This window comes from Spermophilus citellus (assembly GCF_964194105.1).
Source record: "Spermophilus citellus genome assembly, chromosome: 10".
NCBI classification, from domain to species: domain Eukaryota; kingdom Metazoa; phylum Chordata; class Mammalia; order Rodentia; family Sciuridae; genus Spermophilus; species Spermophilus citellus.
Window position 1 is genome coordinate 26,594,205 of NC_138197.1, and position 27,697 is coordinate 26,621,901.

At 40.0% G+C, this 27,697-nt stretch overlaps 1 protein-coding gene and 1 long non-coding RNA gene across 4 annotated transcripts in view; one reads left to right on the forward strand and one right to left on the reverse strand.

The window, feature by feature from the left end:
- Nucleotides 1–22,554, reverse strand: part of LOC308658987 — a 60,296-nt gene extending 37,742 nt beyond the window's left edge. The window contains exons 1-4 of one of the 2 annotated variants that reach the window (XR_014024268.1): nucleotides 22,405–22,554; nucleotides 21,580–21,697; nucleotides 19,641–19,694; nucleotides 18,923–19,089 (exon numbers count right to left, since the gene is read on the reverse strand). This is a non-coding gene — a long non-coding RNA (uncharacterized lncRNA). The remainder of the gene's footprint in view (nucleotides 1–18,922; nucleotides 19,090–19,640; nucleotides 19,695–21,579; nucleotides 21,698–22,404) is intronic. The other variant, XR_014024267.1, reaches the window with a different exon arrangement.
- A 134-nt stretch (nucleotides 22,555–22,688) lies between these two features.
- ADIPOR2 (adiponectin receptor 2) overlaps nucleotides 22,689–27,697 on the forward strand; it is an 84,055-nt gene continuing 79,046 nt past the window's right edge. Inside the window, exon 1 of one of the 2 annotated variants that reach the window (XM_081311946.1) lies at nucleotides 22,689–22,925. The gene's annotated coding sequence lies outside the window, so the exon portion shown is untranslated. The remainder of the gene's footprint in view (nucleotides 22,926–27,697) is intronic. The other variant, XM_081311945.1, reaches the window with a different exon arrangement.

The window sequence follows — 27,697 nt, forward strand, 5'->3', positions numbered from 1 at the left end:
CTTGAACTTGTGATCCTCCTGCCTCAGCCTCCTAAGTAGCTGGGATCATTGGTCTGTGCCACTGCTCCCGGCTTCATGGTACCTGCTTTCATGTTTTCACTATATGGGGTTGCTAGAGTTTGGATGCTGAATGGGTCCCAAACCCACGTGATAGTCACCAAGGCGGCACTATCAGGAAGTGGTGGAATCTTTAAGGACCTCCTAGTGAAGTCCCTAAGTCACTGAGGGATGCCCTTGAAGGGGATTGTGGGACCCTGGCCTTGAGCTGAGCAGTTTGCTCTGCCACCCCACACTGCCACCAGAGTCCTAAAAGCAATAAGTCTGGCCCATCATGGACTGGAAACTCTAAAACCAAAGCACACCTTTTCTTATTTTATAAGTCGATCATTTCAGGTATTTGTCACAGTGGCAAGCAGCAGTTTTCCACAATGCCCCTCAGGCTGGCACCCCTCCCCCTCACTCATTTATCTCATTCGAAAAGACTTAAGTGTAAGTTTCTCACTTCAACTGTGTTAGGGGGAAAAAAACATTATTTTTCCAATATGAAGTTGTTGATGTGTTCCCAAAAGATGCCACACACTGTGTTCTGAGTCATGAGTTTCCTGGAGCCTGGTGAAAGGTCAGCCTTGTGACCGAGGCTCTCTTGGCAAATGCAGTTCTCCTTTTATTTACCGTGTGATTGATGTCTTAATCTTGAAGTTGGAACAGAATAACTTTTCCCTGAGATTCACATCAATTTATATTTTTCACCTTAATTTTTTTAAAATCAATTCAACCAAACAGAATTGTTTCTCCTCCAATTGCTTTTTTTCTAGGTTTTTCCTTTTTCTTTTTGTACCAGAGATTGAAAACAGTGGCATTTAACTATTGAGCCACATCTCCAGCCCTTTTTATATTTTGAGACTGGGTCTTGCTAAGTTGCTTAGGGCCTTGCTAAATTACTAAGGTTGGGGCTGAGGTTGTGGCTCAGTGGTAGAGCGTTCACCTAGCACATTCGAGGCCCTGGGTTCGATCCTCAGCACCACATAAAAACAAATCAACAAAATAAAGGTATTGTGTATAATTAAAATATATATATAAATTGCTGAGGTTGGCTTTGAACATGCAGTCTTCCGGTCTCAGGTTTCAGAGCTCCTGGGATTATAGTTGTGTGCCACCACGTCTGACTTCTATCTCTTAAAGCTAGGTAGTCACAGAGCCCACGTTTCCACCAGGTGCTGCATAAGTTCACAGTGTGGATGAGAAACACATCAGCAACTGCAGCCTAATTCCCATTGCTGAAACTCAGGTACCCAGGGCCTGGCATTCCTTCCAGGATTTCTTTTCTTTTCTTTTTTTTTTTTTAAGAGAGAGTGAGAGAGAGAGGAGAGAGAGAGAATTTTAATATTTATTTATTTTAGTTCTCGGCGGACACAACATCTTTGTTTGTATGTGGTGCTGAGGATCGAACCCGGGCCGCACGCACACCAGGCGAGCGCACTACCGCTTGAGCCACATCTCCAGCCCCCAGCATTTCTTTACTTGTTTTTTACCTGGTTTTCCTGCCTAGGAACTATGCTGCCTATAGTGCCATGTCTGCACAAAACTGGCTCCTTTAAGTGTCCTCTACAATTTTTTTCTTTTTTTGCACTGAGGATTTCACCCAGGGGTTCTTTACCACTGAGCTACATCCCCAGTCCTTTTTATTGTTTACTTTGAGGCAGGGTCTCACTAAATTACTGATGGTCTCACCAAGTTGCTGAGGGTGGCCTCAAACTTGTGATCCTCCTGCCTCAGCCTCCTGAGCTGTTGGGATTACAGGCATGTGCTGCTGTGTCTGGCTCTCCTCTACAAATTTGTGTGTTCCTCGTGAGGCTGTCAAACTTGACCTATTGCTTTTCCATTCCCAGATAATAATGTGTGGAGATGGGTCAATCAGAGGCCTCCAGTCTCCCTAGCTATGGTGATTGTTTCAGGGATAGGTATAGACCCCATAGCAGCCCAGTCAGAATTCTTCTTAGAGTTTTTTTTTTCCTTAAAATAAAGTTTCCTAGAAAGATGGCCTTTGCCCATTAGGGCTGCTAAGCTTGGAGAAAGTGAGACAGGGACAACTAATAGCCATCTTGCCCTTGGCAGCAGAGTCCACCCCCCCCACACACACCATGCAGTATGAACTAAGCAAATACAAGCAAAGTTCAGAGATAGTGTGGTGGATTGGATGGATCATTCTCAGCTCTTCAGTCCTTCCCTGTGTGTGTCTCTGTGTGTGTGTTTCTATCTTTATACCCTTTGCCATATGACTTTGTAGTGTCTGCCATTAACGTAAATGGAATTCACATCTCTGCCCCTTAACTCTGGATTTGGCTTCATGACTTGGCTGATCAGTGTAATATGAAGATATACATATTTTTAGTTTTCATGCACAGTTCCTGCCTCATAGTACCTCCCCCAAGGGAGGCCATAGAAAGGCCACAGAACAGTCAAGTCTCTTCTCACTCCATGGGTCCTATCTCATACCCCGGAAGTAGGAATGCTGCACAGAGAGGCCAAGAAGAACCTGAACACACAGTTCTTGCTGGGTTTCCCCACCTGGGCTATGAGCATTCATGTCTCTGTAATAGAGGCTCCATGAAACCCCCGAAGGACAGGGTTTTGAGAGCTTTCCAGATAGCTGAGTGTGTGGAGCTGCCTAGAGGGTGGGGCACTTGCATAGAGAATGGAAGATCGAAGCTCCTTCCCTCATCTCTTGCCCTGTTCATCTTTTCTTCTGTATCCTTTGTAATATCCTTTATAATAGACTAATTGTTATGGTTTGGATGTGAGGTGCCTCCAAAAGCTCACATGTGAGACAATGCAAGAAGAAATGATTGAGTTAGGAGAGCCTTAACTCAATCCATGAATTAGTCACTGGATGGGATTGAGTGATAACTGAAGGCAGATAGGGTATGGCTGGAGTCGGTGGGCATTGGGGGCATGGCTTTGGGGTATATATTTGTATTTGGCAAGTGGACATCTCTCTCTGCTTCTGATCATCATGTGAGCTGTTTCCCTCTGCCACATTCTTCTGCCATGATGTTCAACCTCACCTGGACCCCTGAGGAATGGAGCTTGCTGTCTATGGATTGAGACCTCTGAAACTGTGAGCCCCCAAATAAACTTTTCCTCCTCTTCAGTTGTTCTGTTTGGGTCTTTAAGTCACAGCAGGGAAAAAGCTGACTAAAACACTAATAAATGTAAGCAAGTATTTCCCTGAGTTCTGAAAGTTGCTCAAGCAAATTAATCAAACCCAGGGGAGGGTTGTGAGAACCCCCATTTATAGCTGTTTCATCAGAAGCACAGGTAAAACAACCTGAGTCTTGTTGATTGGCATCAAGTGGTGGGGAGGCAATCTTGAGACTGATCCTCAACCTCTGGGATCTCCAGGTGGATAATATCAGAACAAAACTGGATTAGAGGACACCCAGCTGGTACCTGCTGCAGAATTACTTGATGGGTTGGATGTGAGAGAAAATCCAATACACCTGGTGTTAGAAGTGGTCTGTACTGTGAGCATATATGGAAAGAACTAAGTTTGAGTTGTATCCTCAGAGCAATGTACCAGTTCTTTTTTTGGTACTGGGGATTGAACCCAGGGTGCTTTACTACTGAGTCCTAGCTCTTTTTCTTTCTTTCTTTTTTTTTTTTTCCCCGAGGCAGTTTTTTGCTAAGTTGCCGAGGGCTTTGCTAAGTTGCTAAGGCTGACCTCAAACTTGTGATCCCCCTGCCTCAGGCACCCAAATTGCTGGGATTACAGGTATGCATCACTGTGCCTGGCCAGAGTACCAGTTTTAAGATGAGACCTTAAGAGTTTCCACTAACTATTTTGAACCTTCTATATTCTGCCGTGAAAAGAACTAGCTGGGCAGGTGGTTCATGCCTATAATCCCAATGAGTTAAGGGGCTGGGGCTGGAGCAATTTAGTGAGACTCTGTCTCAAAATAAACAATTTAAAGGGCTTGGGGATGCAGTTTGGTGATAAAGCACCCCTGTATTCAGTCCCTGATACAAAAACAAAACAAAACAAAACAAAACAAAACAACTACAATTAAAAAACATGCCCAAGTAGTTGCTCATCCTTCTGCCTGGTTTCAGGAGAAAGACATTAAGCAGATCTGTAGCTAACCTGAAATCTGGAGTCCAGCTGAGCCCAGCCAAGCCCAAATGTTTGTTACTATAGTGACAGATGTATATTTTAAAATTTTATATTTAAAATTTATATTTTTATAAATGTATATTTTAAAATTTAATCAATAATATAAACAACACAAATTGTATAACAACCCTTGTCACAATCTAGACTTTATCATTATTATGATTTTGTCACATGTGCTTTTTTTTGTCACTGAAAATGCCTTTAACTGCCATTCTTGGTCCTATTCCCTCTCCCGCTTCAACCCACAAGTTGATGTTTTTTCTTTTTAGTTCCAACAAAAGTCATTTTACTCTTCTTGTTATTTTGCAACTTGTTTTTAGTCCACATGTTTTGTTTGGCTTCATCAAAATGGGGTCTCACTATGTGGCCCAGAATGGCTTCGAACTCCTGGCCTCAAGCAATCCTTCTCCCTCAGCCTCTTGAGTGGCTGGATCACAGGTGTATGCCTGTAATTTACCATTTTAAAGTTTATATACAGTTAAGTGTTTTTAGTATTTCTATGAGATAGTGCAAATATCACCAGCATCTAACTTTAGAACACTTTTATCACCCCCCACTAAAGAAACACCATATGGGTTAGCAGTCATTCTCCATTTCCTTCTTACCCCATTCCCTAGCAACAACTAATATACTTTCTGTCTCTGTCTCTATGGATTTGCCTATTCTGGTCATTTCCTATAAATGGAGTCAAACCATCATATGTGGCCTTTTATCTCTGACTTCTTAGCATAAAATTTTCAAGGTCCATCCACGTTGTAACATGCATTAGTACTTTGTTCATTTTTATAACTAATACATTTAGTTTCCCCATTTATCAGTTGATGGGTATTTGTATTCATTGTGGGGCTCTTATGAATGCTGTTGCAATGAACATGCATGTATGTGTTTTTGTGTGAATATATATACTATACATATACTGTTGGGTCAATTGGTAACTTTATGTTTAATTTTTTAAGGAACTGACAGATTATATTCCACAGCAGCTGCACTGTTCTACATTCCCGCCAGCAATGTATAGGGGTTTCAATTTTAACACATCCTTGCCAACACTTGGTATTTTCTGTTTTTTCAAATTATAGTCATTCTAGTGGGTATGAAGTGAAGTGGTAGCTCATTGTGTCTTTGACTTACATTCCCCTAGTAACTAATAAGAGTGCACATTTCTCATTTGCTTATTAACCATTTTTAAATATTTTGTTTGGGGGGGTGGTCCTGGGGATTGAACTCAAGGTCACTAGACTGCTGAGCCACACCCCCAGCCCTATTTTGTATTTTATTTAGACACAGGGTCTCACTGAGTTGCTTAGTGCCTTGCTTTTGCTGAGGCTGGCTTTCAACTTGCTATCCTCCTCCTGCCTCAGCCTCCCAAACCACTGGGATTATAGTAATGTTCCACCAAGCCTGGCCACTTTTAGATCTTCATTGGAGAAATACTTATTAAAATTATTTGTCCTATTTTTTTTTTTGTGGGGGGGACATGGGGACTAGACACAAGGGTTGTGCCACTGAGCCATATCCCCAGTTCCCCCTACTGTTTTTTTAGACAGGGTTTTGCTAAATTGTTGAGGCTGCCCTGAATTTGTGATCCTCCTGCCTCAGCTTCCTGATAGCTGGAATTATAGATATGTACCACTATGGCTGGCTGCGCCCCTTATGTTTTTTTTCAGAATTGCTTTGCCTATTCAGGATCCCTTGCCTTTCCACATGAGTTTTAGGATCAGTTTATGGATTTCTGTAGAAAATGTAGCTGGAATTAATAAATCTTTAATTCCTATCAAACTCCCTTCTAAAGTATCCTCCAAGAGGACTGGCACCTTGTCCAACTTGGTCATGTTGTATCTCCAACACCCAGCACACGCCTGGCTTAGAGTAAGCTCAGTATTTGGTGAATGAATAAAAAAAAAAAAAACAACCTACAATTTAAAGAGCAGCAGTAAAATGTACCCAACCTAAGATGGGTGCAGTGGCCCACATCTGTAATCCCAGTGACTCATGAGGCTGAAGGAAAAATTCCAGGCCAGCCTCAGCAACTTAAGTGAGACCCTGTTTCAAAATAAATAAATAAATACATACATACATACATACATATATAAAAAGGTCTGGGAATGTAGCTCTGGTACACAGCCCCTGAGTTCAATCCCTAGTACAAAAAAAAAAAAAAAAAAAAAAAATCCTCAAGCCATGAAATGGAATATTGTTATGCTTTAAAAGCCACTTTGAGTATGTAGCTCCAAATAATACTTTAGCTAGTTTTGCCTATTTAAATTTTTTAGTGCAGGCATGGTGGCACATGCCTATAATCCCAGAAAGTTGGGAGCATGAAAGTAGAGGATTGCAAATGGGAGGCCAGACTCAACAATTTAGAGAGGTCCTAAGAAACTTAACAAGACCCTGTCTCAAAACAAAAGTAAAAATGAAAAATAAATATTTTATAAGTGAAACAATGTTGCATGTTCTTTTGTAATTTTTTTATTTCAAAAAAATGTTTTGAGATTCATTCATACTAATACATGTAGTTGTTGATCTTAATTTTCACTGCTTGGCATTCTATTGAATAAATATATAGCACCCTATTTATCCATATGTTTTTTCCCCTAGGCTTTTTTCTTTTTTGGCACTGTGGATTTAACCCAGGAGTGCTTAACCACTGACACACAACTCCAGTCCTTTTTACTTTTTATTTTGAGATAGATTCTCACCAAGTTGCTTAGGCCCTCAGTAAGTTGCTGAGATTGGCCTGGAACTTCTGATCCTCCTGCCTCAGCCTCCCAAGTTGCTGTGATTACAGGTGTGTGCTACTGTGTCCTAGCCTGCTAGGCCTAGGCCTCTGCTATAATAAACCAACTTAAGGTTTTTTTGGTGCTGGAGATTGAACTCAGGGTTTCATGAATGCTAGGCAAGGTAAGCACTGAGCTATATCCTCAACCTTCCTAGTCTTTGTTTAATTGAAAATGTCTTTATTTTGCTTGTACTCTTTTTTTTTTTTTGAGTGGGGTGTTTACAGGAGATTGAACTCAGGGGCACTTGACCACTGACCACATCCCCAGCCCTATTTTGTATTTTATTTAGAGACAGGGTCTTACTTAGTTGCTTAGTGCCTTACTGTTGCTGAGGCTGGCTTTGATCCAGCGATCCTCCTGCCTCAGCATCCCAAGCCACTGGGATTACAGGTATGCACAAACGTGCCCAGCTTGTCTGCACTCTTTTTTTTTTTTTTTTGTAATCTATATTTTTTTAGTTGTAGTTGGACACAATACCTTTATTTAATTTATTTATTTTTATGTGGTGCTGAGGATCAAACCCAGCGCCCCGCATGTGCTAGGCGACTGCTCTACCGCTGAGCCACAACCGCAGCCCTTAAAATATTTTTTTTAGTTGTTGATGGGCCTTTATTTTATTTATATGTTGTGCTGAGTATTGAACCCAGGGCCTCACACATGCCAGGCAAGTGCTTTACCACTGAGCCACAACCCCAGCCCCTTGCCTTGCGCTCTTTTTTTTTTTTTTTTTTTTTAGTTGTTGATAGACCTTTATTTATTTATACATGGTGCTGAAAATCAAACCCAGGGCCCCATACAAGCCAGGTGAATGCTCTACTGCTAAGCCACAACCTTAGCCCCCATCCCCATACCTTTTTATTTTTTATTTTGAAATAGGGTTTTGTTAAGTTGCTGACAGTTTCACTAAATTAATGATGTTGAACTTGAATCAGTGATCCTCCTCACTCAGTCTCTGGAGTTGCTGGGATTACAGGCCCATGTCACTGTACCCAGTTTAGCTTTATTTCTTGAGTATTTAGCTTTGCATTTATAAGAAAGTTTTTGAGGGCTGGGGATGTGGCTCAGTGGTAAAGTACTTGCCTGGCATGCATGAGGCCCTGGGTTCAAACTCCCCAGCACACACACACAAAAGTCAGCAGTTCTACGTATCCGTAACAGGAGAATTTGAGGTCATCTATCTGCCAACTTGGCAAACTTGAAGTCTATTAATTTTTTTCATTAAAAAATTTCTAACTGTGGCACAATATGCATACTATAAAAATGTTATTTTTTAATAGGATGGGTAAAGTTGAAAACTGAGAGCCCATGTTTGTTGCAGCATTAGGAAAGACTTCTTATCTGGCTAATAAGAAGCAAAGAATTTCTAAGGAATGAAAGAGGTAGAAAGTGAATGACATATATAGTAAATAGTTGTTTTGGTTTGATGATAGTTCATGGCACACGGAGTAATATGAGTAGTATGTTAGGGACAGATTGTGAAGGGTCTTAGATTTCAGCTTAAGGGAATTTGGATTTTGAGAGCCTTTGAAGGTTTTCTGAACTCAACTCATTTTGTTATTTGTTTTTGTTATTTTCTCTCCTATTTTAATATTTATCCCATATTATGACAGTTGTACATAATGGTGGGATTCATTTGCACATGCCCACAATACAACCATGTGATTTGATCAGTATCATTCCCCAATATTTCCTTTTCTCCCCTCTCCTCCCTGAACTTAACTCATTTTGAAAGTTGGTCTTGGCAGCAATATATAGAATGGATTAGAGGGTGGTGAGATTAATGACATAGAGACCAATTAGGAAAGTACTGCCTAAAAGAAGCTTCAAAATACAATAGGGATAAGGTCTAACAGACTCAGAGCTGTTGACATGACCAAAGTATAACTATAGTTATTAGCCAAACTGGGTCTGAGAGAAGATGCCATTACAGACCTATGACAGCATTCTCTAGGGTTAAGTTGCTTTCTCTAGGGCAAAGTTGCTTCCCAGTGGAATAGCATTATGAACTTTTAGAGATTTGCTGATGTCCCCTAATGAAGTCACATGCTATTTGTAAAATGCCTGCTAATTAGTTTGTTGAGCCAGCTAGGGTTCTCTAATCTGAACCTAGACTTGAAAAGCATGCCCTGGGACAGTTTGAAAAACAGTATTAAATAGAGAAAGTAGAATAAAACAGACAGATAACAATTGGACAGAGCATAAACAACTATTCTTAGTATCAGTCGAAAGAATTTAAGTGCTCTCCTGTTCTTTGCTTTTACAATATTTAACAATATTTTCTAAAATCATTGCTCTCCAGCCAGGTGTGGTGATGCACACCTATCATCCTAGAGACTCAGGAGGCAGAGACAGGAAGATGACAAGTTCAAGGCTAGCCTCAGCAATTTAGCAAGACACTAAGCAACTTAGTGAGATCCTGTCTCAAAATCAAAATAAAAAAGGTCTGAGGATGCAGGTCAGTGTTAAAAGCCCCTGGGTTCAATTCCCAGAACTGCCAAAGATAAAACAAACAAACAAACAAACAGGGCTGGAGATGTAGCTCAGTGGTAGAGTGTCCTTGAACTCAACCCCTAGTGCTCCAATAAAAAGGTAAAATAAAATAAAATCATTACTTTGGACCTTCAATCTTCTAATTTTTTAGCAGGACAGTTTAATCAACTGTTCGTACTAGGTTGTACATTCAACTTACGTAGTAGCAATCCATGTGCATTTATTTTCACATTATTCTGTATGTTCTAACTGTATGTTCTAGTATTCTTTTTAATTTTTTTCCTCCCTCTCTCTCTTTGTAGTGGGGACTGAACCTGGGGGCACTTTACCATTGAGCTCTATCCTTAGCCCTCTTTATTTTGAGACAGGGTCTCACTAAGTTGTGGAGGCTGGTCTCAAATTTGCGACCCTGCCTCAGCCTCCAGAGTTGCTGGAATTATAGGTATGTGTCACTGCACCTGGCTCTTAAATTATTTTCATACATAGCCTGCTTGTTAGCCCTTCTTTCCCAAATTGTTTTGGGTTGTATTATAACTAGTTTGTTTGTTTTTTGCTTTCTGTACTGGGGATTGAATTTGGGAGGACTTTACCACTGCATTATATCCCCAAATCCTTTTTATTTATTTATTTTTATTTTTTGATACTGAGGATTGAACCGGGGGGCATTAACCAATGAGCCACATCTCCAGCCCTTTTTAATATTTTATTTTGCAACAAGATCTCGCTGAGTTGCTTAGGCCTCCTGAAGTTGCTGAGTCTGACTTTAAACTCACCATCCTCCTGTCTCAGCCTCCAGAGCTGCTGGGATTACAGGTGTGTGCCACAATTGCCATATTATTTTTTATTCTGAGGTTGACCTGAAATTTGTGATCCTCCTGCCTCAGTCTCCTGAATCACTGGGATTACAGGTGCATACCACTGTGCCTGGCATGAAGCTAAGAAGTTAATTGGAGAACTCAAATTATTTGATTCTGAGAATTGATGTTGATCAAGAAATGGGTCTAGACTAAAGGAATTGTTTTATACATATTTTATATATATAGATGTTGAATGGTATTTTGGAATCACATTTCCTACAGGACTAAAATGCACTAGGACACACCTGCTCTTCTTTTACCACTTTCCTTCCCTCTATTCACAATTATTGAACGCATATCATGGACCAAACATCATGGTGTTTGCTGAGAGTTTCAGTGGTTTACTCTTCCATCTTAAAATAATTTGGCAATTGATGAAAAATTTTCAAGTTTGTTATTTAAAAAATGGCCAGTTCTTGGATTTTGATGACATGGTATTATGCAAGACTTGTAGTGTTATTATTATCCTGAGTCCATACTGAAGAATATAGAAAATGACAACCCCCAGGACAGGGAAATGACAACCCCCTAAAATTGTCTGAACCGGAGGAAGAGGGAGGAGGAAGGCAATCATTAATCCTTTCCCAGTAACAATGGGCTCCAAGGGGGAAAAGCAAACTCTCATCCCTTCCTGGGTTCATCCCCAGCATCTCCACCAAAAGTGAGCATTCAACCCTTCCCAGCCACAGTGGTCCTGAAGGGAGGAGGCAGATACTGAAACGCTGGGCCCTGGGCCTTTACCCTTTCCCATTGTCAACAAGGCCTGGAAGGAGAAAAGCAAATAGTGACGCTCTGGGAAACAACGAATCCCAGGGAAAGAGGATAAGCAGTGAACACCAAGTTCTGAGCTCAGGGACAATAAGTTCTGGGTTTTTTTATAACTCCTTTCCTGACTGTCCAAACTAACACATCCTGCTTCAGTCTTCAGTAATCAAACCATCCTCTTTTTAAACTATAAAACTCAAACCCATCTGTAACCAGTGGCCATTTTTCTACTCAGAAAGTGACCCCTTCCAGTGCCTGATTGATTGACTCCACTGTAGAATAAAGGAAAGCTTGCTGATTCCTTTGAGGTCTGTTTCTGACATGGTTTTTTGTGTTTTCATAATGGTGACAAAACCATGTTGGTTATTTTTGCTTACACATACTTCTCAGTGTCACTAGATTTTAAAAAAGCCTTTGTCTTTGGTAGTGATTGGCATTTTACAGCTTTAAGCAAATTGTACTTGGAATAGGACTGCTTTTTTAAAAATTAAATTTATTTTAGCAGAGTGCAGTAGCATACTACTTGGGGAGTACCTGTAGTCCCAGCTACTCAGGAGTCTGAGGCAGGAGGACTGCTTCAGCCCAGGAGATCCAGGCCAGCCTGGGAAACATATCGAGGCCCTGTCTCAAAACATTTTTTTTAAATTATGGTACACACTTGTAATCCCAGTGACTTGGGAGGGTGATGCAGGCCAGTTTCAGCAAGTGAGACCCCTTCTCAAAATAAAAATAAAAAGGGCTGGGGATATAGCTTAGAGGTAAAGTGCTCCTGAGTTCAACCTCTAGTACACAAAAACAAACAATAATTTCAAGTGAGTAAATAAAAGACATAAAAATGTATAGATTGAGGGGGTAATGTGATGTTTCAATTGGAATAGGAATTCCTAACCAGTAATTGAGTCATAAATGTAAATGTATGGGGGCTGGGATTGTGGCTCAGCGGTAGAGTGCTCGCCTAGCATGGGTGGGACCCAGGTTCCATCCTCAGCACCATATAAAAATAAAGACATTGTGCTGTGTCCATCTACACCAGAAATAATTTTTTTTAAAGTAAATGTATGGTCTTAGAGGAGTAGAGACAGTCCTCTGTGAATTTGTAGATACTTGATGTATGCGTTTATTTTTCTGAGAGTTTTAGATGCTCAAAATCCAAAAAAGGCTGAGTGACTCTATCTGCTTTGCTTAATAAAGTTCTCAGAATAGTGCCTTTGCTACCGAGACTGGTAGTTAAGTGCTCTGGAATTAGAATTTCCCTCTCTGTGTCTGAATTCTGGCTCTTCTAGTTAATTACTGTGTGACCTTAAACAAGTCACTTAACCTTTTGTGCCTCAGCTTTCTCATCTGTAAAATGTGGATAACAATAGTATTTATTATGCCATGGGGTTATGATTATATATAAATAACTAGAAAATGGTCAACACAAAGTAAATGTTCTCCATGTTAGCTATTGTATGATAATTATTACACAGATGTGGCATTGATGATGATGTTGAAAATCATGTGACTTATACCTTCTGAAGCCACTAAAGAGCGAATGAAAGGGCTGGGGATCTAGTTCAGTGGAAGAGTACTTGCCTAGTATGTGCAAGGTCCTGAGTTGGTTCCAAGTACTGACAAAACAAGCAAACACCAAGAACAAAAACAGTGAATGTAAACAAATTCCCACCAACAATATTGACTAAGCAGCTGATCATTCTGGGTCAAGCTAATGTAGTTTTTCTTCTCGTTCTACTTTAGCCACATTCAAGTTGAATCACAGTGGCCACAGCAGTTTTTTTTTTATTGTAATTAATGAATTTTGGTATTGGGAGTTGGACCCAGAGTGCTTTACCACTGAGCTACATCCTCAACCCCTTTTATTTTTTTCTTTTGAGACAGAGTCTCGCCAAGTTGTCCAGGCTGGACTGAAACTTGAGATCCTCCTGAGTTGCTGGGATTGTAGGCATGCTGCATTGCACATGTCTGAAAGACATTTTAAGTCTCTATCTCTACCTACTAGCCTCCAATGCTGAAAAGATTAGTAGAATTAGATCAGATTAGAATTTATTCCAAAAGTCTTTAATTTTTTCTAGCTTTTAAAGCTTTTTTTTTTTTTTAGATAATTGAATTTCTGGGTCAGCTGATCACCTTTGATTGGTCAGTTTTACCTACCCTCAAATGCTAGAAAGTGATTTATTTTTTCCCATGCATTATTTTTGGTGTCTCTACTTTTTTTCTTTTTCCATTCTTGGCCAGAATAGCTGCCAGTTCAGGCTGGCACCGTGGAGGATGCCTGTAATCCCAGCAACTACAAGGCTGACATAGGAGGATTGTAAATTTGAGGCTAGTCTCAGCAATTTAGCAAAACCCTGTCTCAAAAGAAAAAATAAAAAGGGCTATGGACATAGCTTAGAGGTTGAGGACCCCTGGGTTCAATCCTCAGTACTGAAAAACCAAACCAAACCAAACCAAACCAGCTAACTAACTGCCAGTTCCTGCAGCTACTGACCTTAGGAATGTGCCTCTTATAATGACTTCTCTTAGATTCTCTCTCTTTCTCTGAAAAAAAGTCCATTCAGGGACTCCCTGATACCAAAATGCTTTATTGGGCTGGGTTGTAGCTCAGCAATAGAATACTTGCCTAGCATGTCCCAATCCCTGGGTTCTTGTCCCATCATGGCAAAACAAACAAAACACAAAACAATAAAACAAAAGTGCTTTGTAGAAATATTACATACAATGATTTTTTTTCAGATGCTGCCTCTCAGACTAAAAATCTAATAGATCTATGAGTAATTCCCTAGAATATTTTCAGTAGGGGAAGTTTAAATTCTAAGGTCTCACCCCCATTTCAATTTAATGGCCTATGGGGAGGACCCAGTGTAAAAGCAAAACAAGGACCTCTCATTCAAAAGACAACAACAATTTCAACATAGTGAGAACAAAGATCAAACCAAGCATGTGTTTTTTGAGTGTAGGGCCTCAACTAACTGCAAGGTCATCAGCTCAAGAAGCCAGCCCTCATAAATGAAGCCCATGAATCACAGTCTCTGGAATCTGACTGGTAGAAATCTGATTTCTGGGACCTATTGGAGAATCAGAATCTCTGGGATAGTCTCTGGGAATTGATACTCTTCACAAGCTCTCCAGACCTTGATTTTGTACACAAAAGATTGAGAACCTCGCACCTATTTTCTTTATGTGGTAGACAAGAAGAAAAGTTTTAGAATCACATGATTGGCCAATGCAGCTGATGATATCTATGGTGCAGCACCATCACCATTTCTTTTTGCACAGAACTCTTTTTCTTGCGGGGGTGGGAAACAGGAAATTGAACTTGGGGACACTTGGCCACTGAGCCACATCCTCAGCCCTATTTTGTATTTTATTTACAGACAGGGTCTCACCGACTTGCTTAGTGCCCCACTTTTGCTGAGGCTAGCTTTGAACTTGTGATCCTTCTGCCTCAGCTTCCTGAGCTGCTGGGATTATAGGTGTGTGCCACCACACCCAGCCCATAAAAAACTCTTAAAAGTCAATAAGAAGAAGGGAAAAAACAAAAAATTTTAAAAATAGGCAAAAGATTTTAATGAACCCATTGTAAAAGAAAATGAAAAAATGGTCAATAAGCACAGGAGAATGTCTCAACATTATTAGAAAAGGAGAAAGGCAAATTGAAATCACTGGTGAGATAACACTAACGTATACATTAGAGTAGCTAACATAAAAAATCTGATAATACCAAGTGTTGTCAAGGATGTGGAACAACTGGAAATCTCATGAATTGTAGGTGACAGTGTGAATTGGTACAACCATGTTAGGAAGGAATTTACCAGCTTCTCATAGAGTTAAACATAAACTTATCACATGACTCAGCTATTCACCTCTAGACATTTACCTCAAAGAATTAAAAATTTCTGTTCTCTTAAAGATTTTTCATGCATGGTTATAGCAGCTTTATTCATAACAATCAAGAACTAGAAATTATCTAAACATTCATTAATGTGTGAATGGATGGTCAGCCTTCCATCACTATAAAAAAGGTATCTGAGATAATTAACTTATAAAGATAAAAAGATTATTTTGGCTCATAGTTTTGGAGGTTCCAATTCATGATTGGTTGACCCTATTCTTTAGGTCTACAGTGAGTCAGCACATCATGGTAGGAATTCATGGTGGAGCAAAACCCCTCACCTCATGGCCAGAAAGGAAAAGCTAGTGAGTAATGGACTGGTCTCACAATTGCCTTTAAGGGCAAGCTTTTAATGACCTCAGGAGCTTCCACACAATCCCATCTCTCAAGATTCTATCACCTCTGAATAGCACCACCTTGAGAACCAATACTTTAATACATGGGTCTTTGAGGGACATTTAATATCCAAACTATAGCAATCAATAAACAAACTGTCATATGCCCATACAAGGGAATACTACTTAGCAACAGAAAGCACACACTACTTATGTCTGCAATAATATACATAAAACTCAAAGACATTATGCTGAGTGAAAGAAGCCAGACATAGAATAGTGTATATTGCATGATTTCATTAATTTGAAATGCCAGAAGAGGCAAAAGTAATCTATAGTGGCAACAAGAAGCCAGGTGTGCCTGGGGATGTAGCTCAGTCAGGTGTGCCTGGGGATGTAGAGTGCTTGCCTTGCATGCATGTGGCCCTGGGTTCAATCCCCAGCATCACAAAAAAAAAAAAAAAAAAAAAAGAAAGAAAGAAGCCAGCTGTGATGTTGCACGCCTGTAATCCCAGCAGTCTGGGAGCTTGAGGCAGGGGGATTATGAATTCAAAGCCAGCCTCAAGAATTTAGTGAGGCCCTAAGTAACTTAGAGAGAGACTGTCTCTAAATAAAGTATAAAAAAGTGCTAGGTTTGTGGCTCAGTGGTTAAATACCCCTGGGTTCAATCCATGGTGCAAAAAAAAAAAAAATTTTTTTTTTTCTAGTGATTGCTAGAAGCCAGGTTTAGGAGTGGGGCTGTTGACTACAAATGGGCATGCAGGTGCATTGTATTACATGCAAAGCATACCCCAATAAAGCTGGTTTTTATAACTACAAAGAAAGTTCAGAGAAACCTCTAATACATATCCATGTACATATCAGTAAGCACTAATAAATGTAAATATTTTGTTATTTGCTTTATCTTTTTCCATATGGATGAAATAAAATATTACAGGTAAAAGTAACATCTACTTTTCTAGACTTATTCTCCGCCCTTTTCCACAGGCTTCATTCATAAAGTTTGTATATCTTTTTTGTTTACATTCTTTTTTTTCTAAACATCTATTTCTTTCTTTTTTTTTTACTTTTAATTTTTGTAGTTGTAGATGGACAGAATGGCATTATTTTGTTTGTTTATTTTTATGTGGTGCTAAGGGTCCAACCTAGTGCCTCACACATACTATGCAAGCGTTCTGCTGCTGAGTTACAGCCTCAGCCCTAAAACATGCATTCTTAACAATACATAACAATGAATCCCACTATTATGTATAATTATAATACACCAATAAAATTATTTTTAAAGGGGCTGGGGAGGTGGCTCAAGTGGTAGCGCGCTCGCCTGGCATGCGTGCGGCCCGGGTTCGATCCTCAGCACCACATATGAACAAAGATGTTGTGTCCGCCGAAAACTAAAAAAATAAATATATTTAAAAAAAAACAACATTATTTCTCCAAATGATCATCACAATAATATTGGTATTGTCTAAATGAGTCACTTTAAGGCAAAACTCTCTCCTAATACATACACTTTAAAAAAAAATTATTTTTAAAAACTGCATTTGGCTGGGGGTTTAGCTCAGTGGTAGAGTGTTTTCCCAGTATATATGAGGTAATGAGTGTAATCCCTAGTATGGCAAAACAAAACAAAACAAAACAAAACAAAAAAACCATGTATTCAGAGACATCTTAATTTTATTTGACAAGGATATCAAAGCTTAACAAGAGCAAATGCACAGGACATAGTTAAACAATGAGTCAGTTGGCAGCATAGCCAGTAATGATGTTCTGACTTCTGCTCCTTCCCCAGGGCTATGTCACCCAACTTGTGTTTGAGGAGTTACTAATGTAATTCATGTAATTATGAGGGTGTTTATACTGCTCTTTATTTTCAGTTTTAAACATGACTGCAATTTGGCACAAATGGGAACTTAGTGTGTTATGAAGTTTCTACAAGAGCTCAGAACTCCCTGCTTGTAATTTTTTTTTTTTTTTTTTTTGCATCAGGGATTGCACTCAGGGGCATTCGACCACTGAGCCACGTCCCCAGCCATATTTTTCATTTTATTTAGAGACAGGATCTCACTGAGTTGCTTAGTGCCTCACTTTTGCTGCGGCTGGGTTAAACTTGCGATCCTCCCGCTTCAGCCTCCCGAGCCACTGGGATTACAGGCGTGCACTGCTGCACCCAGCCCCTGCTTGTAAACTTTCAAATCTAAGATTAATATGATTTTAAACAATAGAACTCTTTGATACCAGTGATATCTTTAATTATAATTAAGATGGAATATATATATTTATATATTTCCTTCTAATTTTGCCATTTAGATTACTATTTTCAAGGTAGCTAACACCATGGAAGCCAAATTAGCTGACTGGATTTATATATATATGTACATATATATGAATGTATATATACACACATACACACATACATATATACACACATATATGTACACGTATGCGTATAAAATATATACACACGTGTATATGTATGTATATGTATGACAATCACAGGAAATGATCTGACATTCCTTATTCTTTTGGTTTGCTATGTTTTATCATCCACTTTCTATATTATTCACATTTTTTTTCTTCAGTTCTAATGTTTTTACACACACACACATACACACACACACACCCCACACAATTTTTTTTTTCTGGTGCTGGGGATCAATCCTAGGGCCTGGGGCATGATAAGCAAACACTCTACCTGTTAGCACAAAAAGACTGGGCGGGAAGCAAACTTCACAGATCAGCTCAGCTCTTTTATTCAGGAACAAAATTTCATGCAGGAATGAGGTAAGCAGGAACAGTGTGAAGCGCCTCTGAGGCCCCCACTTTCCTGGTGGAAAATGAGCCACTGGCTAAAGGAGGAGTTTGGGCTTATATAGGTTATACTAAGGTGTTTCAGTGAGCATGTCAGTTTGGGTACTCAGGAATTTGGGTTTTTGGGTTGGAGGTTGTTAGTCAGCACCTGGAGAGGATTTATCTTGGAAAAGATCAATGTTTCCCAGAGATTATCAGTTTAGATTTGATGAAACACTTTCTCCCCACCTGTGGCCAGTATCTGAAAAGGATTTATCTTTAAAGAGATGAATGCTATCAATGAATGACTTTATTTTTCACTCCCTTTTCCTAGGTCTATCTTGGGGTTTTTCATTTTCTATAGCTAATACTACCATTAAGCTACATCCCCAGCCTAATGTTTACATCTTGAAAGCTGATAGATATTGGAGGAAAAACTAAGAGTTTAGGTTAGTTTTAGGTGTTTTTGTAATGATGAAACTGTTCATTTCCCTTTAAAAAATTTTTAAAAACTCAAAGATAGGTCTTTCAAATTTTGGTTTTCACTAGCAGAATAATATATTTTCCCCTCAAAACAGTAATTGTTTCTGAATGGGAAAAATACAATTATTTCTCTTTTTTTACAGGAGAAGCAACAAAATCCAATTATAAAAACAAATTTAAATTCACAATGATATGTAGACTGTTTTGATTTGAAAACTGCACCTTTGTTGGTCGATTTAGATACATCTCAAATTCTCATTGGCTATTGCTTTGCATATCATAATGGAGGTTAAGTCTTGTATCATCATGTCAGTAACATTGTAGTGTCACTGAGGCCACACTGGATTATGAATGTTACTCACCCAAATGTTTCCTTCATGTCAACATCTGGTAATTGCTGAGATGACTGCATCAGGCAAGCTGTGCCACTAGGAACTGTTGTGTCACTGGTGACTAGCATGGGGGAAGGGTGGAAAGACATGTCTTTTTGGTGCTGCAGAAGATGGACTCCACTTTCCTATTCAGAAGTCTGACACCATAAAAAATGGAGAGAATAGTAATTCTTAAGATCCCTTGATTTTCGGACAGCTAATTAGAAGACCATGTATAAAGACTGGTAACTGAAGTATGGTCAAGGAGGGAGGCCTGAGAAATCTGCTTTGGAATGCTGACATCTAGGTAAGAGAGAAATGTGAAGTCATCCATGGACATGGGATTTAGGGGAGTGCCCCTCAGCTCAGGGAGGGTGGCAATATCCTTGTTAGCAATATCCTTGTTAGCTAAGAAGGTGTGAGTGTTTTGAAGAAATAATGTGGTTTGTTTCATCATTATAGGAGCATTAGGAATTGCCAGTAGTAACTTGGGAATGGGATCAAAGTGACAGAGAACAAGGTGAGGTGTAAGAAAATAAGATTCTTTTAAAGCTGTTTCAGCACCAGGGACTTTTTCCTTTATAGACTAAAACAGACTCATAAAGAGGAAGGAATGTAGGAAAGCTTTTAGATTTTTTTTTCTTTCTTTCTTGGGGTGCTGGGAATTGAACCCTGGGCCTTGAGCATAAGAGGCAAACACTCTACCAACTGAGGTATATCCCCAGCCCAAACTTTGAGATCTTGAAGAATCTGTTTTGTGTGTCTTTTTTTTTTTTTTTTAAAGAGAGAGTGAGAGAGGGAGGGAGGGAGGGAGAGAGAGAGAGAGAGAGAGAGAGAGAGAATTTTAATATTTATTTTTTAGTTAACAGCAGACACAACATCTTTGTTTTATGTGGTGCTGAGGATCAAACATGGGACATGGGATGCACGTATGCCAGGCGAGCGCGCTACAGCTTGAGCCACATCCCCAGCCCCCCCCCCCCACCTTTTTTTCTATAGCTCTTTCACTTTTAGTAGACCCTTCTTAAGCCTGAAAATCTTGTTCTTCTTTGCTTTATGTGAGTTGGAATAATGGGTCAAATTTATAATCCTCAAATGCCTGCATTTTGTTTCTGATGGGTTGTGGAAGTGTGAAATTGTTTTCCTTGATTTAATCTTGAAGCTTTGTCTTTACCTGGAACAGGGAAATCATTATTGCTATGTCTTTCACAAATTATGTAAACTTAAAAAAAGATAACTTAATTTCCAATGTAAACTATCCTTTAAAGAGAATTAGTTCCCTTAAATTTAGTTCCTTTAATTTTATTTCTACTAATTTTACCTCTTCAAGCTTAAGCGAGTGGGCCTTAGATGGCATTAAGGCCATCTTAGTCATGCTTTGTGATTTTAGTAACTAGTGAATTACTTAAAATTGACATTCTAGGCTGAAGAGTTCTCTATTTTTTTTCTTTCCTTACATATCAGACTCCAGCTTATTGGATGTGAGTCCCATAAAACTATTTCCAGCATCCTTTGTTTTCCCTTCTTGTGGTCCAATAGGAAGGACAATAAGCTGTGGGCATTGGCTTGCTCTAAGAGCTCATGGATTTCCTTCAACCGATATCATGAGTTTTTAATAGTTAGACATTTATTTATCCTAAAGAGAGTGAAAATTCCTCCTAGGACTGAATGTGAAGGAACTGTTTTTCATCTGCAATTCAACCCTTGTACTTCATTTTCTTACAGAATAAGTACCTATACCACTTCCTGATTTCAAAGAAGTTGAGCAGAATTTAAAGCTCACTTGTGGGAGGCAGAGGCAGGAGAATATAAGTTCAAGGTCAGTCTCAAAAACTTAGCAAGGCCCTAAGCAACTTAGTGAGACTCTGTTTCAAAAATTAAAAAGGACTGGGAAACAGCTTATATAGCTTATCTGGGTTCAATCCCCAGTATAAAACAAAAACTCACTTGTAGAAAATCACTTGTCCGGCTGGGGATGTGGCTCAAGTGGTAGCGCGCTCGCCTGGCATGCGTGCGGCCCGGGTTGGAACCTCAGCACCACATACAAACAAAGATGTTGTGTTCGCCCGCCGAGAATTAAAATAAATAAATATTAAAAAAAAATCACTTGTCATGAGTATGCTGTCATTAATGTAGAGGAAACACGTTTGTGTTTTTCTACTATGTCTTTCTACCATTCATCCAATAACAATAAATTCACAGGCTACACCATTTTCATTAGTGGCAGTTCACTGAGTACTTGTGGGTCACCTTATTGTCATAAGCTGGAAAATCACAGGTTCTTTTATTCCAATCTTAATTTCTAATATCTATAACACTCAAATCATACATACTTCACAATGATATATAAACAGGACACAGAAAGGGTTAAAGCAGCTGCAAGTTTAAAGGATGCTGTGCCAAGAGCACAGGAAGAGAGATATGAATGCAGAGTCAAAGGGTCACCGTAGGTGGTCAGATGAGGATATTAATGAACTAACCAGAGCAGAGTTGTGATAGCAGAGGGGCCAGAAGGACAGCAGTTTCAGTTTCAGAATGTCAGCTTGGAGAGGGCCAAGCATGGTCATCATAGGCAGGAGAACCCACACTTTGCTAAATATAGCATAATGGGAACAGGACATCGGACCTTAATCGCTGTAGCGATTTACCTGGGCAAGACCCTTGATGAGAAACCAGGTGATGGGGGTCAAGGTGCTGCGATATCCAGTCTTGGGGGTGGGGTGGGGCGTGCTCTCTTTTACTGGGTCTTGAGTGTGGAGTTCTCACCTGGAGAGGTTGAAAAGCTCCTGTGTCTGGGTGTTCCACATATGATGTGGGATGTCTTCATGTCCAGATACTCCTTAATTTAGTTTGGTAAGTTGGTACATTTATTTATGAATTTGTGCCTTATGATGGTGCCCGGCAGAAGATAGTTGTTTACTTGTAAAAATAAGGTGTGGAGTCATTCTACCTTGACACCTGTACTCAAACTGAAGTAACTTATGGCAAAGTAGTGCTTTACAAAATGGAGTATCTCAAGGTTAGGCACATCCTAAAAACTGATGTTCTATACATCAAAGAGTAATTCAGAGCAGGACACGGCCTGCTCTCCACATCAAATGGCCACAGACACATATTGCTTGAGCAGTTTCTGATTGACCATTACATAAAAAAAAAAAAATTAAAAAAATCATTCTATGAATTTTAAGTACTAATGGGTTCATAAATATATACTTAATAAGTACTAGGGCAAAAATCACTATATGTTAATAAAGTAATGAAAGGTAAACGCTACTGTTTGGGGCAAGAGTTGACTAACGCTTTCGGAATTCGGAAACCTTCACAAGCCGACGCCTAGGCTTACACTGCCCACTGGCACAAACACACGCTCCAGCCTAAATCCCTAAATTGTGGCTTCTGCCCAAGAGGTGTATCCCGTAACCACAGTGACCGGGAAAAGCGTTTGAGAGCCGGGGTGGCCTCTTGCTCCTTACTCTGAACTGCTTCCCTTTTCCGTGACAGGAAAAAAATGAAGAGTTGTGTATACGCTGGCGGAGCGCTCTTCCTCGGTCCCTAGACGCCCAGCACTGTTTACGTTGAGTTCCTGACTGAACCACAACTCCCAAGATGCACTGAGGTTTTAGAGCAGTCAGAGGGGCAGCTTCCGGTTTGGGCCAGCGCGGCTGCGCACGGAATATAGCCTTATTGGCTCGAACCTCCTCGTGCGATGCGCGTCACGGCGACGTGCGGTCGTGGGGGCGGAGAGACGCGGCGGCGGCGGTCGCGGCGGCGCAAGCACGATCTCAGACGCGGTATCGCGGCGGCGGCAGTGGTGGTGGCTACACCGGGTCGGGCCCCCTCCCTCCTCCGTTCCCCCCTCCTTCCCCTTCCCCTCAGCGGTGGTTTGCGAGGAGTCCAAGACGTGCGGCGAGGCGGCGACGACCTCCGGTGAGGCTCTCTGGAGTGCGAGTGCCGTTTCCCCGGCGCAGAGGGGGAGCTCCGTGTCTGGGAGGAGGTGAGGGCTGAGGGGGCAAGTGTGCCCGGAGCGGGCTGGAGGGTGCGCGCTGCTTCCCAGCCTTCAACTTGGACCCGGTAGTTGTGACCTCTGCCCTACACAGCGTGCGATAGCTGGAGGGGCGACCGTGAGGGGCCTGGGTCTGCTCTCCTTGCAACTACTGTCACAGTTGCCCGGCGCCCACCTCCGGCTCGCCCCTCTGGGCAAAGGGTCATAAATCCCTTGCCCCCCTGAGCTGTCGTCGCCTTTGGATGCAGTTGCTCTTCTATACTGCCCGTTGAGAGAATCTGCTTGCTCTTCCTTCTTTTACGTGTCTTTTATCACTTCTAGGAATTTCTTTGGTGGCGGGCTTTGCATGGGTTCTGCTCCGCATTACTTTTACCCTGACAGGAGTAGGAAGATTTTCCTTACCTTTTCTTAGATGGCGCTTCAGATCGCCTGCTTGGATCCTGTTCTCTCAAACTCCCTTTGGTTTATCTGTCAATGAAATTGAAATTGCTGATAACAAGGTTACTAGTTAGTTTTTAGGGTCCTATTGAAAAAGTTTGAGTTGGAAACGGATATATATTTTTTTCTTCTTTCGGCTTTTAACCTTGATTTAAACTTTGAACTCCGGAGCTTGACAACTTCATGAGATAGTCCAACGGCGAATTTTGGTAAAAACATTACATGACCAACTGGGATTTTGTAGAGTACAGTGCTTCTTTGCAGGTTGTTGGGTCTGTCTTTTTTTAGTAGAATGATCTCTTGGTCTTTAAGTTTTTGGACTTTGGCTTTCTCAGCCTATTATCCCCACTATAATCTTCCAAAAACGGACCTCCCCCCTTCCTGAAGAAACCATTGAAGACGCCAAGAAATCTCTCATAACATTTAAAATTATTTGATCAGAAAAATTTCCCTAGTGAAATGTTAAAATAAATAACTTCAACTCAAAAACTTTGTTTATTTGAAAATACAGGGATTGAACTCAGGACCCTTGCACATGCTAAGAAAGTGTGTTCTACTTACCCGAGCAGCACCTCTAGCTATATTTTTTATTTAAAAAAAATTTTTTTGTAGTTGTAGATGGACAGAATGCTTTTATATATTTTTATGTGGTGCTAAGGATCGAACTTGTGCCTCACACATGCTAGCCAAGGGTTCTGCCACTGAGCTACAGCCTCAGCCCTCCATTTTTTATTTTGAGACCAAGAGTTTTGCAAAGTTTCTCTGGTTGGCCTGGGACTTGTGATCCTCCAGCCTCAGACTCCCAAATAGCTAGGATCCTCCGCAGGGGTCACTGCCCCTGCTCCAAGCTTCATTTTTTTGAGGGGAGATTTTAAACCTTGTCATTTCTGAAGTTCTAAATGTCCTTTTGTATCTAAGGCCACCTTAATTTGTCCTTTCACCACTCTTTGACTCTCACACTCAGAAGATAATTCCTGGATGTTTTCATTCTTTTTTACAAATTTGTCAGAGTGCTGATAGTGATGTTCTGTAAAGTCAAATTATTTTATCAGGAGTTGAGACTTTCATAGTGGTGGCAACTGGTGGTGAATTAAGAAATTTGAAAAAAATTTCAAAGTAAATATGAAAGGCATCTTTGTTTTAGTTTCTACTTGTTACTGCTTAACCACAAGTATATAGTTCTATCTAGACTTTTGGCTACTTAGTAGCAGATTTCATTTTCTTCCTGGGTACTAGGAATGAGAGTAGGATTTCCAGAACTTAAAGAGATTTTTGGGCCCTAGGCTCATTGTATGAATTAATACATTAATTTCGTTAATAGTATTGAACCCAGGGGCACTCTACCATTGAGTGACATCCCCAGCCCTTTTTATTTTTTTATTTTAAGACAAGTCTTGCTCGGTTGCCAAGAGTGGTCTCTGTTATCCTCATACTTCAGCCTCCCAAGTTGCTGGGAATATTTTATTTATTTCAGAGGAAGGTCAGTTTTATATCTTGCAAGCTAATTCCTTTGTGCTGTCTTTTGTTGTAAATAAGTTTTTGGTTTTTTCCCCCAAAGAACTAACCCGTATCTAGTAGTTTTAGATATTTTTGTGGTTGTGGCAGCGATCAATATGGCCTATAAGGCCCAAAATTCTTACTATCTAGCCTTTAGTAGAAAAAAATTGTCAAACTGAAAATGATGCTTATTCAGCACAGAAAATTAAAATAAGCCAGGAGTATAAAGGAGGAAGTAAAAATTATTCAGAGGATTTTTGGTGAGTGTGATTATCCTTACAGAGTCTCTTGTGATTTTTATGTAAATAGGCTCATATTGTTAAATGTTGGTTTGTAATATGCTTTCTTAAAAAAGATATCTTAAGATTATTTCTATTGGCTTTTGATTGCTTTTATATTTTCAGCATTGAAGATTTTGCTAGAAAGGATCTTCATGAATCAAATTTTCCTCATCTGTTTTACCAATCAGGATATAAAAAGACTACTCAGGGATAATAACGCTTGCTCCTGATGATAATGATTAACATTTGTTGAGCACTTATTATGTACCAATTTTCTACCATTTTGCATGTACTGTCATTTAATTTCCCCAAAAGCTTTGTGAGGACATACTATTATTCCTATTATACAGGCTAGGAAACTGAGGCAATGAAGAATTTATGTAAGTGTCAAAGTTTATTAGCTAGGTAAATCATGGAGCTGAAATTTGAGTCCATGTAGTCTGATTCAGAATCCAAGCTGCTAATATGCTGCAGTGCTTCTCTTTATATTAATGCTCAATGTAGAAAGTTGAGACAGTGCTGAGGGATATGTTCTTTTCAGTATCATTCTTTGTAGGTGACCACTGGAAGCATATGTAGATTTTTCTAGCTTTTTTTCTCCTATATAGTAGTTAACTTGCAAATCTGTCTCCATATGGGGAATTTAAAGGAATTTATATATTTTATTTTTTAGACCGGTTTTAGATTTACAGAAATTTGAGCTGATAGTATGGAAATTCCTATATTCCCCCTCCTATTTCCTGTATTCTTTACATTTTATATTACTGCGGCATATATATAGCTCAGTTGAATACCAATACCAATCTATTGTTGTTAATTAGTCCACAGTTAATATCATAACTCATTTTGTGTTGCAGAATGTTTTTTTTTTAAATGGGATTAAACTGGTCATTGCTCAGCAGTGTGAGCTTTTTTTCCTTCAAAATATAGTGTTTCCAGACTATTATTATTATTATTATTATTATTATTATTATTATCATCATCATTATTTTAAGGTACAGAGGATTGAACCCAGAACCTTGCATATGCCAGTCAAGCTCTCTACCACTGAGCTATATCACCAGCCCTTTATTTTATTTGAGACAGGGTCTTGCCAAGTTGTGAAGGCTGCCTTCTTCCTCAGTTTCTATGTAACTGGGATTGTAGATGTGTGCCATTGTACGTGGCTACTCCTGGGGGATGGATGGATATATATAATATTTATTTATTTTTTTGGTACTGAGGTTTGAACCCAGAAGATCTTCACCACTGAACTATATCCTCAGCCCATTTAATTTTGAGACATGATCTCCCTGAGTTGCTCAGTTGCTGAGGCTGGCTTTGAACTTGTGATCCTCCTGCTTCAGCTTCCCAAGTTGCTGGGATTATAGGCCACCATGCCCAGCTTCTTCCTGGATTTTATTTCTTTTGTTTTTTTTTTTTGGTGTGTGGGGGTACTGGGAACTGAAGTCAGGGACACTCCACCACTGAGCCACATCCCCAGCCCTATTTTGTATTTTATTTAGAGACAGGGTCTCATTGAGTTGCTTAGTGCCTTGCTGTTGCTGAGGCTGGCTCTGAAAAATGTCATAGTGCTAGCTGTTTTTCTTCAAAGGGATGTGCTTTTTTTGTACTGGGAATTAAACCCAGGGGCTCTTAACCACTGAGTCATATCCCCAGCCCTTTTAATTTTTTAATGTTTAAGATTTTTCAGGGGTGGGGCAGTATTGGGGACTGAACTCAGGGGAACTCGCCTGCTGAGCCACATCCCCAGCCTTATTTTGTATTTTATTTGTTGCTTAGTGCCTCACTTTTGCTGAGGCTGGCCTTGAACTAGCAATCCCCTCCTGCCTCAGCCTCCTGAGCCACTGAGATTATAGGTGTGGGTCACTGTGCCTGGCATGTTTAAAAATTAAAAAAAATTTTTTTAATTGTAGTTGAACAGAATACCTTAATTTATGTATGTATGTATGTGTGGTGCTGAGGATCGAACCCGGGCCTCACACGTGCTAGGCGAGCACTCTGCTGCTGAGCCGCAACCTCAGCCCGTGTTTTAAAATTTTGAGACAGGGTCTCACTAGGTTGCTGGGGTGAGCCTTGAACTTGCAATCCCCCTGCCTTAGCCTTGCAAGTCACTCGGGATTAAAAGTGTATGCCACCATGCCCAGCGGGATACTTATCTTTTGACCAAACATCTTGGCGATTCTATATCATCATTAAGGAACCTGTTTTTTTGGGGGGGGTGGGGAGGAGGAAAGGGGGCTATTTTCTGAATTTGGAAAATGGATTCATTTGGTATTCTTACTCAAATTCTTTTTGATTCATCATTCCAGCCATTTTATTTGCTAGTCTTTATCATACCTTTATTTTGTTTTTATTTTTTTTTATGTGCTGCCAGGGATTAAACCCAATGTGTCATGCATGCTAGGCAAGTGCTCTACCACTGAGCCACAACCCCGGTCTTACCTAGTCTTTAATTTTTTGTCAGACTTTGGCTTTAAAGAAATCATTTTTTTGAGACAGGGTCTTAATATGTTGCTCGGACTGGCTTCAAACTTCTGGGATCAA